The 20,696-nt window shown below is 46.4% G+C and overlaps 1 pseudogene across 1 annotated transcript in view; it reads right to left on the minus strand.

Moving 5' to 3' along the window:
- Positions 1–4,705: 4,705 nt before the first annotated feature.
- Positions 4,706–20,696, minus strand: part of LOC146866698 (lysine-specific demethylase 5B-like) — a 448,321-nt pseudogene continuing 432,330 nt past the window's right edge. Inside the window, exon 10 of the transcript XR_014966523.1 lies at positions 4,706–5,013. The product of XR_014966523.1 is annotated as a lysine-specific demethylase 5B-like (transcript). The remainder of the gene's footprint in view (positions 5,014–20,696) is intronic.

Here is a 20,696-nt window from a genome sequence, read left to right on the forward strand (position 1 = left end):
GCAACCCCCCACTCTGGCGGGAAGCTTGGCCGGAAACCCCATACATGGACAGGGGATGTGCCAGCCTGCCAACCCCACCCCTCAGGTGGGGGAGGTGAGGTGAAGCACATCTCCGGGCTCTCGCCATCTTGAAGATGGGAGGCCCTACCCTATCAGGATTAGGCTACTGCCCCCCTCCCACAGGAGAGGGGCAGGATAGGGGGTGTACCCACCCCAGGACAAGGACCCATTGGTCCCTGGCCTTCACCTACCTGTAACGCCCCTAAATCTAGTATTTAGGGGCACCCTGAACCTTCCTTCCCCAGATTCCAGATTCCGAAACTACAAGAAGAGCGAGAAGAAAGGAAGACCTGCCCTGCAGCTGCGAAGGAGAGGGAGACACCAACTGCTTTGGCCCCAGCCCTACCGGCCTGTCGACCTCGGACTTGGTCCTGCTCCAAACCCGGCATCTCTTGTGGCCAGCAACCTCAGAAACCCCGGAGGACCTGGCTACCTTTGAACTCTGATCCCCTGGGACTCCCATGAGTAGAGGCTCTACTCAGAACCTACCTTTCACCCCTGGCAGCAGCCCGGAACCGCGATCCCAGCCCACTCTGCACCCGCCAAGCCTGGCTGGTGCCGGAGTGAACTAAACCCACGAGGACGACCCCACGGCGACTGTGACCCCGAGTCCAGCACCCAAGGACCCCCCTCGACTATCCTGAAGAAGCCTGCAGCATCAGAACAGAGTGCCCCCCCACCGCGATCAACAGAGGGTAAGATTTCCGACATCAAAAGGCACCCCTGCACCCGGAGCCCCACGGTCCTCTGTGCCCAATCCCGGGGTACCTACCTATCCTCCAACTATCCAACTTACCCCTCGAAGTGGTGGTGGCACCTGAAGAGTCCTCGTCCCCGTGCCTGCAGTCTTTTTCCAAACCGGAGATTTCCCATAGAAATCAATTGAGCGCCCGACAGCTCAAAAGCACCCTGCAGCCAGCCGCCCGAGTAGCCCTGGCAGTGAAAACTCTACTCTAACCCACTTCCCCTGAGTAAGTGACCAGGAGCCCAGCTCCCACAGCCGCGTGGCTTGCCCGACAGCAGCCACCAACCCAGGCCCCCCTATCCCTCGTAGGATAACATTGGGCCTAACTCTCTCTGCACCCGGCCGTCCTGAAACCGCTGAGGGTGAACTGACTGTACCTACCCGACACTGGGGGACCCCTGAGTCTATGCCCAGAACTTCAACTCTGCCAGTCGAGTACTTACCCTTAAACCGCTAACTTCATTTTCCTCATAGGGTAACATTGACTGGCTTCTTCTTGGAAATTCTTCCAAGTATGAACTTTTCAAAACTCAAAATATTCACCAAAAATCAGCCGAGTACCAAAAACGAATTTACTCACCTGCTCTTAGGTGAGCTCCCAGTGCTGAATCTTGGTGCCCAGCACTGACTCTGAAAAGTACCCACAACTATACTTACCTTTAACTCATTTTTGTTCCATAGGAAACCATTGAATGCCTTTCTGTGAAATTTCTTCTAAGTGTTGATTTCTGTAATTTCTAAATAGTCCTCAAAAATCGTATAACATCTGAAAACGCAATTACTTACATGTTTTGGATAAATGTCCCAGTACTGAGTCCAGACACCCAGTACTGGATTACAAACGTAACGATAACCTACTGTACCTGTAACCTACATTTCCTTCCATAGGGAATCATTGATTGTTTGCTCTGAAATATTTTCTAAGTGCTCACTTTTGAAATAGCTACATATTAGTTAAAAATCATTGCAGTACCAAAGTCGACTTTTAACAGCTGATTCTGAGAACTGACCCAGGACTGGATCTAGGATCCAAGCCTGGAATTACAAAAGTAATCTACAAAGTAATCTGTTGCATATAATCTGAATTTATCATTGAGCTCAATGTATTGTGTTTAGAAATAGAGTTGCCTACTGCAACTATTTGTAACTGTTTACTAAAAAGTCAATTGCACATACAAAAGTATTTTTATGAAACATCTCCTGTCGAGAAAGTATATTTTAATTCCAAGTGTTGGTTCTAAAATAAAACAAGCATATATTTTTTTATATACAAACCATTGGCCTAGAGTTCAGTCATTGAGTGTGTGGAACTATTTGCTGACTGAGTGTGTACAACAAATGCTTTACACGTCCTCTGATACTGCCTTACTGCTCGACCAGGCTACCACTTTGGAGAGTAAGGTTATATCTAACTTTAACCTCTGTTAAACCCTTGGGGTCTGTGGACTCTGTACACCCTGTACCTATTAAGGAACAGTATATACAGAGCCACTTTCTCACAATTGGCCAATCTGCGAGTCTGCAACACTCTGCACCGACGCCCATGGCCCTAGTTCGAGTGGCCCAACACCACAAAGAGGTCTCCCCGGCGATCCTGTCCTGAGATCTGGTGATCTCTGACCTGCCTTGAATCTCCAATCAACGCCTTCAGCCCCTTTCTGGAGGATCCCCCCGACTGCGACCGGAGCTGATAAGAAAAACCAGACGCCTTAAGACACTCCTGCACCAGATGTCTCACGGCCTTGGGTGGCCCAACCGACTGTGTCCCAGCATCCCCAGGCATTCCAACTTACCTCTCCAAACGATGGTCACCTTCAGAAGATCTTTGTCCCCGAGCCTGCAGTGTTTGTTGCAACCGTAGAATCCCCATTGAAATCAATAGGGCACCCGTTGCCAAAACAGCAACCTGCACCCAGCCGCCCCAGCGGCTGCACTTTGTGTGCAAAACTCGGTTCCCCCTTTGTACTGAGCTTGACACCAGGAGCTTTGCTCCCACAACCTTGTGGCCTGCTCGTGAGCTGCCACCAACTGGAGGCCCCCTTTCCCCCATTGGATAACATTGGGCCTCAGCACTCTGCATCAAGCCGCCCTAGTGCCGCTGAATGTGCATACTGACCCTGAGGGAACCCTGGTTCTAACCCCAGAAATCCAACTTCCACACCAAGTACTTACCTGTAATCCGATAACTCTATTTCCTCCCATTAGATTGCATTGACTGCTTTTCTTTGAAAAAATGTGTAGTTGTTTTGAATGAAACTCTAAGAAACTACAAATATACAAAAACTGTTTTACTTACTTTTTCTCTAGGAAATGTCCCAGTGTGATAGCTAGGCATATCACACAGTAGAAAAAAGTAATCTAAAAAGTACTCCAAAAAGTAATCAAAGTAATTTAACCATAATTTCAACTGTATTCAAAGTATTTACAGACCTTTAACAAAGTAATTTTCATTCAGCTTGCTTGTATTGTTCAACCTGGCTTCAAATATACCATTTAAACTTACCTGTGCCAGGGTTGCTTGGTTCTAGAAAACAAATATAACTAAATAATATTTTTGATATAAACAAATTGGTCTGAGTTCAGTCTTTGAGTGTGTGACATCATTTCTTGCCTGCGTGTGTACAATAAATGCTTAGCACTACCCTCTGATAAAGCCTTACTGCTCGCCCACACTACAACAAATAAAGAGTAAGGTGCTATCTATTTTTACCTCTGCTTATCTTTGGGGTTCCACTGGACTTTGTTCACAGTACACCTCACTTTGGTATAGTATATACAGAGCCAGCTTCCTACATAGATATTTCAATTTCCAAGGTCTTCTCTCGGTGCTTAGTCTTTAGCTTGTTCTTAGAGGGCTCCTTATAGGAGTTTTTCCCCCGCATGTCTGCCCTTTTCTTTGGAGGAGATGATGTTCCCTCTCTTTCATACCCAGATGGGTTTTCCGTAGCCTTCTTTTTCTGCAAGTATAGAAGACATCTGGCTTCTCTATCCTTCAATGTTGTAGCCTAAGACATGGGACAATATATGCAGTCTTTAGGCTTATACAAGCTCTAGATGGGCTAAAAAGGCCTTTCTTAGAGCTCGGACAATTTGTTTTCTAATCAGAACTAAGCATCCAAGATAAAATTCAGTTTGAGGTCAAAAGTTGAAAGATATCAACTGGAATAGTGAAGAACTGAGCAGAGCTCAGGGAGACTCCCTTTCACAGGACATGAAGTAAGAAATCTGAGGTACGGTTGCCCTTGAGGGCAAGCGCTTCAGAAGCTGCTTCCTGATTTGCTTAAGTGTGGTCCTTATTAAAACAATGTGAATTGGTTACCATGTCACTTGTTTTAACTATGCTTTCTTTGCACTTCTTGTTTATTTGCCATGGGGTCTAACCTCAATTACGGGGATGATTCACGCATATGAATCATGAAAGATTCAATACTGAATAACTACATAATATCTACAAACACATGGTTTATGATGGGTCTTGTCTTTAGAAGTTAATGTGATAACATTTATTTTGTTTATCAATGGTACAGAAGATACCTCAGACTATTTTATTTACACGAATGACCATGCACATGATGAGAACCTTATGTTTTAACAATTTCCCTATATTACTTCACACAGATTTTAAGCATTTTAAAATAAAAGCCCTTTTCGAATTCTACCCATCGTAAATTGAAAACTGGCACAAATACAAAACTAGAGGAGTTGAACGAATATCTGGCGTGTGAATCCACTGGTCTAGCTTTAGCAGATACAATTTATTACCTAGGTTTATCACCATCAATGTGCTTTAACATAATACAAAGGTGTCCATTCCCTATTTGCCAGCACGATAATGTTCTCCGGACTGTTCAAGCCTTAGAGGCTGAAAACAACTTGAGAGTCTATGCGTCACTGACCTCTTCTCCTTCAGGCTGCTGGCAGTCTGGAGCAGGACAAACAGCATCCTCGTCATCAGAATCTTCACCATCTGAACATGACAATTCCCCTGAACTGGACCGTGATTCGCTGAGCATTGGCACCTCATAGAGCTGTTCCCGAGGAGTATCCTGTCTGCTCATGTTCAAATCTTTTGACTGATTTAATTTCATTTTTTTGGGAGCAAGCATCCTCTTCACTCTGTGTTTCCTGCCAAAGAAGTGCCGTCGTTCATGTTGTCGTTTTAGTTTTCTTTCCACACTAGTGAGAACATCTTTAGTTCCGCACTCATTCTGTAAAAGATAGTGTAAATGACGTGTAAATTAACAAATGGGAGGATTACAGTCCACAATCAAATATTTTTATCATTTTCACAGAGACCCAGGAAACATGACCCTATAGGCAAATAGAATAAAAATACAATAATTGGCCACATAAGAATAAACCTTAACGTTCAAGTTAAATCTGCTATCCATGTTAGAATTGTTCTACACTATTTGTTTTCCAGATTTCCATTTTCAATAACCTTTCTAGGTTTCTTCGAAGGTTACTTAAAAGGAACACCTGAAATCTACAAAGACTGCCGAAAAGCAAAACCTCCAAGATGATTTAATGTGTGTAATACACAAAGATTCTTACATATTAGTTAGGCAGCAAACGTTTGTAAAGGCCCTGAATAAAGATTCTAAAATAATTCTAGGAGGACAATCCAGTTCTTCTGATGGGCATTCTACTCAAATGCAATATTGAGTCTGCTTGCCCACTGTTACCTACATTTTTCCAAGGAGTACAAGCATTAAAGTAAACCAAGCATTGGCATAGCAATAGATCTCGCCTTTGGGACCTTATAAGCATTTAGACTATAATACAGCAATACATACAGCCTAACTTCCCTCCACCCATCTGTGTCTTTCACTTTCCAGTAACTACATATCAAATAACACACAGCTTAAATGAAAATTCATAGTGAATCAGTGGGAAATGCACTATTTGTACGTTATGAAACCTCTATTAGTTAAGGCACCGCACCAAATCTCGGTTGGTGCAGTGGAGAATAGTGACTTGTGTATATTTAGTGCTACAAGGCCCCAGTCTGTGACAGAAAGCACTGTAAACATGTAGACGATTATTTTACATTTGCATTACACACAGTATAGATACAAAATGTGCAAAAATGTTTAAGATAAAAATTACAATTACAAAAATGCTTCCACAATATAGGTATTTTGCAGGCTGTATGTAGTGCAGTGGTTTATTTATTTAACCCTCTTTTAAAAGCACATATCACAGCTTAGCAGGTAGCTAGGTCCCTTACAATACCTCTCAAAAAGAATACATGTGTGTCACCAGGCAGCTTCAAGTTATTCCATCAATTTCACATATGCAGATTGACCAGTTGTGCACATTTAAATTTTTTTCAGTCAGCAATACCCAGGCAAGAAGGCTACTTTAGCTGTCTGCCCCTCCCTCGGTTTCGCAGCATAAGACACACCCTGCCTTATACTTCAGTCGAAGCACTTCAGCTGTAGAAATGAATCGTCCGGAACGGTTGACTTTTGACAAAAAGCAGGGGGACTGTTTTCCTAAAGTGTGCCCCTCAGATCTCTCCCGCTTCCACCACTGACTAGAGCTGTGATAATTTGTGAATTTGGCTCGTAAGCTATACCATCATTATTCTAACATGCACCACGAATGTACTAATGCATGTGTTACAATTGTAGCACCGAAAACACAATGATTGCAATAGTGTGAGCACCTGCGGTGTAATAATGAGTGAAACACACCTGTGTTGCTGCTCCACCCATCCCCTGAACTAGGACAGGAAGCACGGTATTGCGATAGTGAGTGAAACACACCTGTGTTGCTGCTCCACCCGTCCCGCGAACTATGGCAGGGTGCACTGCAAACATTTGTGCAGCAGTACTGGGGCTACATGTCTGTGCAATGAGCGCACACACATTCCACAACTTCACAAGTGAGCACCCTGTAAGCGGACATGCAGGTGGTAAAATACAAAGAGTACACACAAGAACGCCACCCAGCTGTGGGTGCTACCCTGCTTTGTCACAAACAAAATATGTCTTCTGTCGGTCGCTGCCAGCATTTCCACCGAGGAGTTTTACAGCGCGACTTTGCAACGAGTAAAACACGTTCCATCTAGAAGGCAACCGCACGACCCCTTGGGAGTGAGCATATCATGGCGTGGGTACCACGAGTACACACCACTGACCTTTGCAGCACACCCCACAGCCAATCTGTCAACAAACCCGAGGTGCTTGTGCTGGAGCAGAGTTTTCTATTGAAAATTTATTAAGATTTAAACTCCAGTTTATGTTATATGTCATGATTAAAATTACTGATTTATAATCATTAATTATTAACTTTGTTAAGAAGTCTTGATTAATCAACATTACTAATGAGAGAAATTACACGCGGGAATGCATATACGTTGCTTTATTAATACGTGAACTAAATTGGTGAGCAAATTAATAAAATAAGTGTCGCAGAAGTGTCATTTGTTTCGCGTTTGCGCTTTTAAATAACATGCTCTAATGCTTCTTTGTGTTGCAGACGGCTAGGTAATTACATACACATAAGGGTATTAGTGGGGATTAACACTGTATAATCATTACAATGTGGTAACGTTGTTTTGTGTTTCTTTTAATTAAGATGGCCCATTTTGGCCTAATCCAAGATGGCCGCTATTTACAGCCTGCACTCGAGTGATTGAATTTTGACAAGAGGCCTTGCTGAACATGGTTGGAAGTCACCTGACCGCAGCCTCTGTCTGAATTAAAAGTTTCCGTGAGGACAGCAGCTCCAGGCTTGCTGCCAATTGCCCTTGGAAAAGGATAAAGCCACAATGAACTCTGATTAAATTGCGGTGGCTTCACTATGGTTCCGAGGAAGAGCATTCATGGATGTATTGAATGTATCGTTTCCCTAGTTTGAGTTTTCTTCTTCCGTGTTTTTATTTTTGTGATTTTTCTGAGCGGAGGTTTTTCTTAATGTTGCCATTCAACATCCTGTCCTGCTCGCTCTGCTCAATGGCTCAACGGACGTTTAGAGATTGTTTGTTACTTTCAGATTGTTATTTTTCTTATAAATATTACTAGACTAGAGAGGGTCTGTTGCGATTGAGGCCACTTCTTCCTGAACCTATGCTCGAGAGGATCGACGCTGATCGAGAGGACGGCGACTCGGGAGACTTTACTGAGAGACCTGTCCTGACCAAACTGACACTTAGCTAGAATAGGTAACTATGAGAATAATGATTTTGTTATTGATTGACTTTCATTTGAACTAATTTAGATAAAAGATGACCTTTGTTTGAATTCCAGTGTCGGGTGGTTATTTCTTTGTCAATTATTGAGTTTCGAATGTATTTCCTATGTTTAAAATCATGACTCAGGACAATTTCTTTAAGGTCGCATTGACCTCGCTTTAGATGCAGATTGGTTTAGAATCTCTCCTATATATACGGTGTGGATAGAGTAATAGAATGAATGTTAGTGTAATGGGCCCTAGCGTATGAAGAGTGTATGTGCGTGCGACCGTAGATTTACTCTGTCCGTGGAAGTAGGGAGAATTTATATGCTCTGATCTGCAGCAGTTTCCTGGTAGCAGTATGATGGTTAGATTATTGTCTTGATCTGATAGATTGCTTGTACATAGGCTTTTTGATTCATTGATTTATTGATTGATGTTGGTATATGTACTAATACTATATGTTGAAGTCGTCGTATTGAGTTCTATGTAGTGTGTACGGCTTCTGGAACGTGGGGAGCTGGTGACGGTTCCGTAGTAGGGCAGAGGGAAGTGAGTGCTGCTCTCGGGAAAGACGGGATTGTTGGCCCTGTACGTATGCGGGGAAAAACGTGTGACAATTGAAGTTACGCGTCACATTGTCTGGTTTCGGAATCAGTGACATCGTCGTGTGTTACTATTAGGGACATATTTTCAGTATAAAAGGAGTGCGTATGGTAGCGAAGGTTATCTGTGAAACTCTGGTCTTAAGTCCCAGGGATCCGTAAGGTTTACCGTTAAAGCTTATCGCTGAAGGAGTAATAGGTATTTTCTGAGCTTGTCTGAAGGACTGGGCAGAGGTAAGCGCTGCTTGGTTAACGTGTGTTATAATTCTGTAGAGGGACAGACTGTTCGCTGTTCTCGGGAAAGGCAGGATTCTGTGTGGAAGTACTACATTTTCTGGTGTGAAAGTGCGTGAATGTATGAGCATTTAGTTGATTGTAAGACTCTTTGGAGCATTCCTAGAGGAAACAGTTAATGGATGCATGTTAGAAGGGCAGAGTAGAGGGATGTGCTACTGTGTCAACGAAAGTAATAATTCCGTAGTGGAGCAGAGGTAAGCGCTGTTCTAGAGAGAAGCGGGATTCTTGTGAGAAAGAATTTTCTTTACTATTCTGTGGTTAGCGAAGCAGACAATGGAGATGTTTATATGTTGTAACTAATACATTTTGTAGAATCTGAAACAAAGTCTACTGAGAAGGCTTTGTAAAGGAGGGGTAGACGAGTGACAGGAGACAGGAGTGGAAGCTGCAGCCAGCGACTACTGACGTCATACAGACCATGCTCTGATTGGGCACTGCATTGGAATAGTGCTCGCTCCAGGATTGGTGCGTTGGTGTGAGTGGCGCTGTTATTGGACAAAAGATCGTACAGTTGCGGAAGGGACTAGAGAATATTGGTAAACGTTAAAATGTATTACCAACCGGAGGAAAAGAAAAAGAAATCCTTGTTCGGTAAAATTAAAAGATGGTTCGACAAGGATAAAAACATAACTAGAGAAGGTGAATTGCTACCTCCGACGAGAACGCCTGCATCCTTCATGGTTGCGAAATATGGGTATCATACCTGTATATGGTTAAATAACTGGGCTAGGTACACTAAGGACGATGGTGTTTTAGCGTTCCCGGAACATGGTTCATTTAATTTGGCCGTGTTAAGAAATTTACGGGAAAAGATGATGTGTCTAGAGCCTAGACCAAGGCCGACACAGTTCGAGGCGTTGGTGGAATGGGAAGATGAGGTGCATGAGCGAGAAAAGCAGAGTAGTGGAGGCAATTATAGGTATATGTTTGGGAGAAAATATGATCGTGAGACTCATCATGATCGAATGAGGAGATGGCGAGATGCTAGTATGTCAGAGGGATTATATCCTATGAGGATAGTTGACGAGAAGGAAGAGAGGAAGGGTACAGAAAAGGTGCCTGATACAGAAGTAAGAAGGTATTGGGCTAATGATTATGAGGATGAGGTTTTAGATGACATGATTTACAAGAGACCACCTCCATATAGACCAGAACCATAAGAAAGAACGCCAGTTGCTACTCCCATAAGAGATACTTTGCGAATTGTTAAAACTGAGGTTATGACACCTGATCTGAAAAGTGGTAGCTCTTTCACGGAAAGAGAGAGAGAGAATCGAAACGGTGATGAGAAAACAAGAGAATTAGCCAGAACAACATCTGAGCTGACTGAGAAAATTAGAGAGCTGACGAAAAATCTAGAAGCTGTTACAGTGCCTGTAACCATAGGTCCGGTTGTGCCTATTTTTGATAAACAAAGAATGGGTGAGAATGGTTTGACAGTTCCCTATGTTGGAAATGGTTTGGTTGGTTCTTGCACTTTGGAGGAATCAAGAATGAGGACAGGAGAAAATAATTTGAGACAGCTGAGACATGACACATGTAGTGGAGGATCAGATGTACAGCCTAATTCAGGATTGAATACTGGTTGTTTGGGAGGATCGATTTTGGAACCACAGAGGATGGCAGAACAAGTGGGTGCAGTGAAAAAGTCTACTGAAATAACAGCTGCGGATTTGAATGATTGGTTGAAAGTTCTTTAAAAGAATGATAAAGATTCACAAGCAATTGATGTAGCCAGGTTGCGCATAGAATTGGAGGAACTTATTGCAGGAACAATTCCTACAGATATACTGAAAAATCATCATGATGGAGAGTTGTTATTCATGTGCAAAAGTATCACCTGGAGGGCTAAGAATACACATGACAGGTTAAAAGCAATAGCGAGTGAACTAGGAGTTGACATGGATAAGGTGAAAGCTTTGCAGAAGTCTTACAGGATGGATTTCTCGGATAAGGACATTGAGAATTTAAATGGTGCTGGTAGAACAGGGCAGATTAAGGAAATGATTGCCTTATTGCGAATATGGGGTGATGTGGAAAAGTGGAAGGATAGGTGGTACAAGAAAAGGGAAGATTCAGTGGACAGGACTTATTCAGCTTTTCCCATGAGAGAGAAAGAGAAAACAGTGGATGCTTATCCTATGAGAGAGATTCCTGGAGGAGGATATGTACATGTCCCATGGACTAGACAGGATATTTTGTCATTTACAAATGATTTCCCTCGACTGAGAGAAAAGCCCGTCGAGTGGTATAGGCAGGTAGACAGGTTTGTGAAATTGTCGAAAGTGCTGTGGATTGGCCTGAATAGTCTGTTTGATATAATTGTTCCAGCAGACTTGTGGGCAGAGTGTAAAATAGTTGTAGATTGGCCTGCTAAGGAGTATCCAAGAGATCCGAAAACAGGAGCACCAGATCCAGAGGTGATGAAAAAATATGACCAGGTAATTGTGTTCCTGAAAAATAAGGTACCCCCGAAAGAGACAGACTGGGTTAAGATAGATCGAACACATCAGGAAGCGAAAGAATCAGTTCATGCTTTTTATGAAAGGCTGATACTGGCTTTTAAACAGTTTAGTGGAGATGAACACCTGGGAGACAAGGATTTGAGTCATTTTGTGTACAGATTTGTATATGGCTTGAGACCTGAAATTAGTGAAAGGATACGTGAGCACACAGTTGATTGGCAGAGTATAAAGATTGATGAAATATTGAGACATGCAAAATACTTCAGTGATGAGATTGAGGCAAAACAGAGAAAGTTGAAAGAGAAAGCAATGTGGGCACAGGTGAAAGTGGCTGAAAGACAAGAAGCACAGTTGGTGGAACAAGCAAATAATCCAGGAAATAGACCCAGATATGCAGGAAAAGGGAAGGGGAATCTAGAAGAAGCAAAGAAAAAGTTTCCTTGTCACAACTGTGGACAATTGGGGCATTGGAGATCCGAGTGTACCAATCCACCATTAGTGAGTAATGAAAATAAATCATTGAATCAACAGGTGCAGAACGAGGGGTGTAATCATCAGCAACAACAGCAGAAGGTTGTCAGACAGCAGAGCCAAGAGCCAAAACCGCCCTTGCCGCAGAATAGAGGGTCCCAAAAGTATAACCAGGACTCAGGATTCTACAATGATGAGCAGGTAAACAAACCGAGACGTTCAAACCCGGTACAGCAGTACTGGCTAAAGAATGAGGGGAGTGAGTCTGAAGGGGACTATTGACTGTGCCGAAGAGAGGAGGAAGAGTGCATACTTGGTGCAACTCTAGAAATAGACCAGGCAGGACCATTTGTAGATGGGAAAATAAATAGGGAGAGTGTTACTTTTTTGGTAGACACAGGAGCGACGAGATCAACTGTCAGGTCAGCAGATATTAGAAATCTTCCTCTCTCGGACGAAGCAATCCAAGTGGTTGGTGTAGCCAATACACAGATTAAGACTCGTCTTACCGAACCAGTAAGGGTAAGAATAGGGAAATTTTCAGACATGCACAGATTTGTAGTCTGTGACACTAGTCCAGTGAACTTGTTAGGTAGGGACTTATTGTGTAAGATGAATTGCACAATTTTCTGTACTCCGGATGGAATAGCTTTTGAGACACCAGATGAGGATGTTTTGTACAGGATGACTCTAGATAATAGAGAGAGTGAGATTGTTGGTACATATGCTGTGTTTAATCCAGATGATTTGCCTCAGGAGTTGAGACACACAGTAAAAACAGCGGTTTGGGATTTCACTGGAGAAGATGTGGGATTGATGAATAATGTAGATCCAGTGAAGATTTCAGTGAAAGAAGGGATTGTTTATCCTAATATCCCACAGTACAGATTGACACCAGAAATAATTGAGGGAATAACCCCTATAATTGACAAGATGATTCAACAGGGTGTTTTGAGAGAGTTACTGAGTAGCCCGTGTAATTCACCGATAATGGGGCTGAAGAAACCTAATGGAAAGTTCAGGATTGTACAAGATTTGAGAAAAGTTAACAAGATTGTGGTGGCATGTTTTCCCATTGTGCCAAATCCGTCAGTGATTTTGTATCAGATTCCTCATGATGCTGAGTGGTACACGGTGATTGATTTGTGTCATGCTTTCTTTTCAATTCCATTGCATCATGACAGCCAGCCGATTTTTGCATTTCGGTTTGGACAGCGTATTTTAGCATGGTGTCGTATCCCACAGGGGTATACAGAGAGTCCATCGATATTTAACCAGTTATTGAAAAAATCATTGGAGAGTTTGATCATGCCTGAAAGCTCAGTATTAGTGCAGTACATCGATGACCTACTTGTGGCATCGAAGACACGTGAAGCTTGTGAAATAGATACCATAGCTTTACTGAATCATCTGGCAGATGGAGGGTTAAAGGTATCTCCAGCCAAATTGCAATTTTGCAAGAAAGAGGTGCATTATCTTGGACACAATATTGAAAAGGGTCTGAGAAAGGTGACTGATGACAGGATCAAAATCATCAGAGGAATGAGAGCCCCAATGACCCAGAGAGAAGTGAGGATGTTTCTGGGAATGGTGGGTTATTGTCGTCAGTGGATAAGTAATTTCTCCCTGATAGCAAAGCCATTGATTAAATTGACCAAAAGTGAGGTGAGAGACCCATTGGAAATGGATGCAGAACAAATGGCAGCATTTGAAGAATTGAAGAGCAGAATGTGTGAAGCTCCTGCATTGGGAATGCCAGACTATGAGAAAGAGTTTGAGTTGCAGTGAGAGAAATGGATGTGCACTTTCAGTGTTAATTCAGAAACATGGACTACTGAGAAGGCCAATTGCGTACTTCTCATCAACACTTGACCCTGTAGCTGTGGGTTTGCCAGGTTGCCTGAAAGCAGTAGCTGCTACATGCAGAAGCTTGGAACAGAGTGAGGGTATAATAATGGGATATCCTGTAAGGGTATTCGTACCTCATGATGTGGCAATTCTTTTGACAAGAAGCAGGACTCAGTACATGTCACACAGTCGACTGACTAAATATGAGAAAATCATTCTGGGAGCATCAAATGTGACTCTTGAGAGATGTGTAAATGTGAATCTAGCAACTCTGTTGCCAGATGCTGACAATGTGAATGTGGGAGATGATGTTGATCATGATTGTTTGGATGTGCTTGACTACTGTACAAAACCAAGACCAGACATAAGAGATTTGCCATTACCTGAGAGTGATCATGTGTTGTTTGTGGATGGATCATGTCTGAGAACTGATGATGGTGTGCTAAGTGCAGCATATGCGGTGTGCAAGGTTTCAGAAGTTATGGAAGCTTCGTCGTTGAAAGGAGTGAGATCTGCTCAAGTGGCTGAATTGGTGGCATTGACGAAAGCTTGCAAAATTGGGAAGAATCTGAGAGTGACTGTGATGACTGATAGTCAGTATGGATTTGGAGTGGTTCATGATTTTGGCCAACTTTGGCTTCAGAGAGGTTTCTTGACGTCGAGTGGGACTCCAATAAAGAATGCTGAAGTGATTGGAAAGTTGCTTGAGGCGATACAGCTGCCTAAAGAATTAGCAGTTGTGAAGTGTGCTGCTCATGGACAAGGAGATGACTTTGTTACTCTTGGTAATCGTTTTGCCAATGACATAGCACAGTATTGTGCAAAGAACAATAATTCAATTAATCGGGGACGAGAAAGGGAGATGTCTTTTTATTCTGTGATGTTTACTAATGTCCTAGAAACGTGGGATGAGGTGAAACAGTTGCAGGATGAAGCAGGAGATGAGGAAATGAGAGATTGAATCAAGGCAGGTTGTGCCCCAAGAGAGACAGATCATGTTTGGATCTATAGAGAGGGAAGACCAGTCATGCCAAATTCCATGCTATCAACAATGGCAAGAATGTATCATGGGGAGGAGGAGCCTGGCGCGCAACCAAGATGGCCGCGTAGGCTTGTGGCTCCCGAGGGCCTCCGCAACCTCCCACGTCTATCCTGACATAATCCTGGTTTTCTAGATGGGCTTTTGTGTATGATCTTGCGCTAAGGTGCCCCTCGTTTTCCAAATCGAAATCGGACTCCGGGAACCGGACTGGTGGCGATCCGAAGTTTGCGGCCTTCTCCGGCCTTGGTCCCGAACTCGAGTTGGTGAGGTGCCCGGGTGCGAAGTGAACAACAGCGGCATGCCAGTCTGGGCCTGCCCCGTACCCCGTACTTTCACTTTCGGTTTCGAGTTGATTTGCGGAAACTGACGTCGGGACTTCGGGTAAGCAGCGCCGAGGACGGAGTGCATGGCCTGATTCTCGAACTGTAAACGGGCCTATTTCAGTTGGTGGCCCGGACCTCCTGCATTGGTCGCCTGGCCTTCCTCCGGGTGCTGGAGGGTGCTGACCTTGGTGGTCGCTGATGATGGCGGCGAGAGTGGACGGCGACAAGCTGAAACCCAAGTCTACCCGGAGGGGAGCTTATACCCAGGCCAACAACATGGACCGCTATGCGCAGTCAAAGGGATCCCCTAGTGGATCACATAAATCGCCTGAGCGGCCCAAGGAGGCCTCGGGCGCATCGTCCGAATTGACTCTGCTGGATGTCATGGGGGCCATTGAGGAGATGAAGGCGACTGTGAACCAGCAATTTGATACCCTGGCTAATAAATTGGACTCGGTGTTGATTGATGTGAATTTGGTCAGAGCGGACCTGTCCAAAACAAATGACCGGGTCGACTCATTGACCCAAGCGGCGTCGAGCCTAACTGTGGATGTGGCCGCTTTGCAGACGGAGGTACGGAGGCTGCGGCTCGCCAGTGACCTGACTGATCATCGCCTTGAGGATTCCGAAAGCAGGGCCAGGCGGAATAATGTCCGTATTATTGGGGTGCCCGAACGATCGGAGGAGTCTGCTGCGGATCTTTTTGTGGAGGATCTAGTGGTGACTCATCTAGCACCCAAGGGACTGAGCAAGTTCTTCACTGTGGAACGGGCCCACAGGATTCCGGGTGGTGCGCCCAAGGTGGGTGCTCCCCCGCGGCCTATCATTGCCCGACTTTTTAATTTTCGGGATAGAGATGCTATCCTTCAAGCATCGAGGGTGGCTGGGCCTTTAAAGTTTGAGAACTCAAATGTTAGCTTTTACCGAGACTTCACGCAAGCGGTTCAAAAGCAACGGCTGGGATTTTTGGCCATCAAACAGCGCTTGAGGGACATGGAGCTGAAATATGCGATGCTATTCCCAGCTAGGCTGCGGGTTGAGTTAGAGGGTCGCTCGCATTTCTTCGACCGGCCGGAGGCGGTTGGAGATTGGCTGGATGCCCTACCTAGGGGTCGAGGTCGGGAAGGCCGGATGGCGGAGAGCGGAGTGCGCTCTGTGGAGTAGGAATAGAACTGGGATCCTGGCTATGGACCGGACTGGTAACGTTTTGCACCTGTGGCTGCACTGGACTCCAGTTTGTAACACTTTGCCCTTTGGTATTTGGAGGTTGCGGGGGGCTTGCTGGGGCCCTTTCCTCCTTCTGGGGTTTTTCTTGTCTCCTTTGTAGTGAGTTTCATATTGGGGCGACAGGCACACTGCACGTTGGGGGGGCTGTTTGGGCTCACGCAGGGGTGCAGGGAGGGGGGAGTTTTGTTGGGGTTGATGGGGTGGGGTTGGGGTTTGTTTGTTTGCATCACAAGGCGGGGTAATGTTTTCTGTTGTGTTATTATGATTGTGCTCTCCGGGAGGGGGATATTTTGTGCTGGGGGGGATGGAGGGTAAGGGGTTGAGACTTCTTTCATGGAATGTGAATGGGCTGGGGGACAGGATAAAGCGGGGGGTGGTCCTGCAGTTCTTGAAACGTATTTCGCCGGACATTGTGTTTCTGCAGGAGACGCACCTAATAGGGAACTCTTTCCATGCCATGAACAGGCGGGGATATCGCCTTCTGGCCCATTCTGGTTTCACCTCTGGCTCGAGGGGAGTGGGCATTTTAGTTAGGACCTCTCTCCAGCTGGAGGTGGATGAGGTGCTCCACGACGACAGAGGGCGCTACACTGCGCTGGTGGGGAGATGGGAGGTAAGTTGATTTCGCTGGTTACTGTCTACGTGCCGCCGGCCCTGCAGACTGCCACCTTTGCTGATTTGGGGCGCCTGCTACTTGGGCTTCCGGGGGGGGGTTTGGTCTTGGGGGGGGGATTTTAACGCAGTGGTTTCCGGAGTTGAAGATCGACACCCCCCTAGGGACCTCCCTCGGGCCCAGAACTGGCTGGGGGGCTTTCTGGATACCCTGGGACTGATAGATTGTTGGCGGTTGAAACACCCTGGACAAGCACAATATACCTTCCACTCCGGGGCCCACGGTAGTCTTTCGAGGCTTGACTATATGCTAGTGCCTGCGGCCCAAGCTGGGATGATTGGGGAGGTGCGACACTTGGCCCGCGGTATATCTGATCACTCCCCTCTTTTGCTACACTTAGATATCGCCTTGGGGGCGGTGGGGAGGGTGGCGCCGATCAACCCCTGGTACCTACGAAACCCCACGATCCGTGCGGACCTGGTTAGGTCCCTGGAACACTATTTTAACGACAACGTGGGGTCGGTGTCTTCTGCCGTCTCCCTTTGGGAGGCCTTTAAGACGGTGCTCCGGGGCCAGGCCCTGTCTCTCATCTCCCATACCAAAAAATGCGAGGCGAAAGAGGTGGTTCGACTAGAAAATGAGATCACCGAGTTAGAGAGCGAATTGGAGCAAGGTGTTACGGATGACAGACTGCATGTGCTGGGGCTTAAACAGGCCGACTACAAGGCGCTGGTTACTGAATCTGCTAAGAGTATGAGCAGGGAGCAACAGGGGCGTTTGTATGATATGGGTGATAAGGCGGGGAAGTTGATTTCCTGGTTGGATAAGAAGGAGAAAGCGAGTCGAGTGGTGCCGGTTGTTGAGAGGGTGGATGGTGTGTGTGTGACGGACCCCGGTGATATTGTTGATTGCTTTGCGGAGTATTTTCACGGGGTTTACTCTCCGGTCTCTGAGCGATCGGAGGAAGACTCTCGCCTGCTGCTTAAAGACATTGCTTTGCCGTCTCTATCTGATGAGGATAAATTATTGATGGACGCGGCCCCGTCGCCGGATGAGATTGCTTTGGCCATTCGCTCTATTGCTTCTGGCAAGGCCATGGGTCCTAATGGCCTTCCCATCGAATTATATAAGTTGCGCCCAGATAAGATTGCGCCGTATCTCCGGGACATGTTCCTTGAGGCACAGGCGGCGGGCTCCCTCCCCCCTGACCAACGTCTTGCTACTATTGTTGTTATCCATAAGGAAGGGAAGCCGCGGGATCGGTGTACTTCTTACAGGCCTATCTCTTTGTTGAACGCGGAGCCCAAAATCCTTGCCAAGGTACTGGCCAATCGCCTGATCCGGGTCGTGGGCGACCTGATTCATCAGGATCAATCCGGTTTTATACCCCATCGCAATACCGCTTTGAACCTGCGGCGACTGCATGGCGTCCTCGCTAGAGCGCCATTCATGCGTGAGCCGGCTATTTTGGCGTCCCTGGACGCTACCATGCCGTTTGACACCTTGGAATGGCCGTATATTTGGGCAGCATTGGCGAAGTTTGGGTTCGGCCCGGGGTTCATCGGTTGGGTGACATTGCTTTATGATAACCCACTGGCACAGGTGGTGGTCAACGGACGGGTGTCGGCTCCTTTTGTTTTGGGTAGGGGCACGCGACAGGGATGTCCGTTGTCGCCTCTTCTCTTTGCGCTTTGTTTGGAGCCCCTTGCGGAGTGGCTGCGGTGGCACCCTTCGATGCGTGGCCTTAGATGGACGCCGGAGTACGAGGATCGGGTCTCCCTATATGCGGACGATATCCTCTTGTATCTTGCATCTCCGCGCAAATCGCTCATTGTATTGGTGGATGTGTTGAGCTCCTTTGGTCGCAACTCCGGATTGGTCATTAACTGGGCTAAGTCTTGTGTGTACGTTCTCTCCGGGGAGGCCGCCCCCCTTCCGCGGGGGTGCCCTATCCAGGTTGCGCAGTCGGGGTTTAAGTATTTGGGAATCTTTATAACCCTAGACCCGGTGGCCCGGTATGAGCGGAATCTCCCCCCCCCCCCCTTCAGCGCCTAAGGGCGGATGTGGCGGGTTGGCGGCAGCTGCCGCTCTCGCCGCTCGGCCGGGCGGCGTTGTTCAAAATGATGTCGCTGCCACGCTTTTTGTACGCCCTACAGAACACTATGGACGTAGTGCCGGCCCGCTATTTTCGGGAGGTGGAGTGTCTTCAGCGTCGATTGTTTTGGGATGGGCGGCCGCGGATCGCTCTTGCCAAACTAACCCTACCGTGGTACGATGGGGGGGGTCGCTCTCCCTGATATTAAACGATATTATTGGGCCTCCCAGTTGGCTGCTGTCAATCACGAGATGTATGGGCCTGCTTTGAACCCGGCTTTTGAGATGGACAAATTGTTATTGCCAAGCGGGGATTATAATCGAGCACTATACTCGGGGTCCCTTGATGCACGATTGACAGGCCCGACGCGGGTCGCGGTGCAGGTGTGGCATGCAGCCAATGCGGCGATGGGGTGGAGGGATCGCTTGACTCGGGCAACGCCATAGTACGCTTCCCGGCGTTTGGGTTATCTGTGGACTACGAAAGGCTTTGAGAAATGGGATATGATTGGTATCAGCAAGGTAGGGGATCTCTGGACGAAAGGGAAATTTAAGACGTTCGACATGCTGAAAACCGAATATCAGTTGAACGATAGGGAATACTTTTGGTACGCTCAGGTCCATCACGCCTTGTGTTCCGTATTCCCGGACGTTGCGGCTATTCCGGAGTCCTCCCCGTTGGAAGATAGAGTATTGGACGGCTATGTGCCGGATAGCACCATTTCGCTGATTTATAAGAAGCTTATCAATGATCGAATGGGTTTGCTGACCTCATTGCGGGAGACATGGATTGCCGACGGTTTGGAACTTGACGACGAGGATTGGGTGTCAGCGGTGGCCTCCCCGAAAGAGGTGGCTATCCTGGCCCGCTTGCGTTTCGTCCAGCTTAAGATACTTCATAGAGTGTACGTCACGGGGCCTGGTTTGATGCGTATGGGGTATTCGGTGGATGGTCTGTGTAAGCGTGGCTGTGGACTACTGGGGACTTTCCTCCATATCCTGTGGGAGTGTCCGGAGGTGACTCGGTTTTGGTGTAGAGTGCATGCGGTGTTAGAAGAAGTCACGCATGTTGCCTTGTTGCCGGAGGCAAGGAGATGTTTGCTGAATGTCTGGGAGCCGACTGATTACAATGTGATGCAGACGCAGTGGGTGACTCTGGGCTATATGGTAGCGAAGCGTGACATTGCACAACTGTGGGGCTCCCAGAGGTCACCAACGGTCTCAGCGTGGAAGGAACACATGGACTGGTGTATGTTCAGAGAGAAAACGGTGTATGTGGCGAGAGGCAAGCCTGGGAAGTGGATCAAGGTGTGGGGTCCTTGGAACTCCTATCGTGGAGGGATTTGCGCCCCGCCCCAGACGCGAGAGATGGATGCTGCTCTGTCTCTCTAGCCCGCGCATTCCTCTATGCTCCTGCGGCATGTGAATTTGGTTTCTTCCCCCCTCTTTCTCCCTGGGTTTGTTTACCCCCTCGATACGGGGAGCACATGTTACTACTATTGACCTCCTCTGCCTTGTGTGTGTGATGTTTTTCGTTTTCTTTAAAAATATGAAACCTTTCTTTGCTTGTCTATGGACTGAGGCTGCGGCCGGCTGAGTTGATTAGCACTCCAGTAGCTCTCTTATTGCTTCACCGATGTGGTTGTTAAGATGTGTCTATGCTTATAGTGTGCATTAGCGGCCGGCCTGTTGGTTGTAGGCCCATACTTGTATGTCTCTGAAAC

Source organism: Triturus cristatus, chromosome 1_2 (genome assembly GCF_964204655.1).
Source record: "Triturus cristatus chromosome 1_2, aTriCri1.1, whole genome shotgun sequence".
NCBI classification, from domain to species: Eukaryota; Metazoa; Chordata; class Amphibia; order Caudata; family Salamandridae; genus Triturus; species Triturus cristatus.